Below are 514 nucleotides of genomic sequence, written 5' to 3'. Positions count from 1 at the left end.
TAGTTTTTATCTATATTTAGTGAAAGTTAAGTACTTAATTGTTTGATTTGGGTCTCTGACTGTTAATGTTTGTCTAAAAGCCTAATGCAAACGGATGCTTTCAGACAGCACTATAATTGTACCTTGATTGAATCCTCCTCCATTGTTAAATCCCCGGCCTCGGCCCCTGCCACGTCCTCTTCCTCTGCCCCTGGGATTGACCGCCATGTCAGCAGGCGGCCCACTCACCATCCCAAATCCAGCGGGGTGCTGAAATTAGCAAATCAGTCAATTATGCACAGAATATATACGTGAAGATCATAATGACACTGAAAACAGGAAGAGCCAGGCATACCATTGGAGGCATTTTATTCTTCTTGTTTGCCTCCGAGTTGGAGCCTTCTGGGAAGAGCTTCTCCAGGGCTGCAAGTGCTGCGTAGGCCTTCGCCACCTTTTTATTGGATCCGGTTCCCTGAAACTTCTGTCCGTCGATCTCCACCTGGAGCGAAAAATAGAGAAAAGATGCAGCTTTTTT

The 514-nt window shown here is 45.7% G+C and overlaps 1 long non-coding RNA gene across 1 annotated transcript; it reads right to left on the bottom strand.

The window, feature by feature from the left end:
- Nucleotides 1-202: 202 nt before the first annotated feature.
- Nucleotides 203-482, bottom strand: LOC107734920 (uncharacterized). Its single transcript, XR_001639221.1, has 2 exons — nucleotides 335-482; nucleotides 203-249 (listed from the first exon to the last, which is right to left on the bottom strand). It is a non-coding gene; the product is annotated as an uncharacterized LOC107734920 (long non-coding RNA).
- Between the last annotated feature and the right edge of the window lie 32 nt (nucleotides 483-514).

The sequence above is a fragment of the Sinocyclocheilus rhinocerous genome, unplaced genomic scaffold (assembly GCF_001515625.1).
Source record: "Sinocyclocheilus rhinocerous isolate Xijiao unplaced genomic scaffold, SAMN03320098_v1.1 C35528014, whole genome shotgun sequence".
NCBI classification, from domain to species: Eukaryota; Metazoa; Chordata; class Actinopteri; order Cypriniformes; family Cyprinidae; genus Sinocyclocheilus; species Sinocyclocheilus rhinocerous.
The sequence above is the reverse complement of the archived record's forward strand: the minus strand, read 5'-3'. Positions and strand labels throughout refer to the sequence as shown.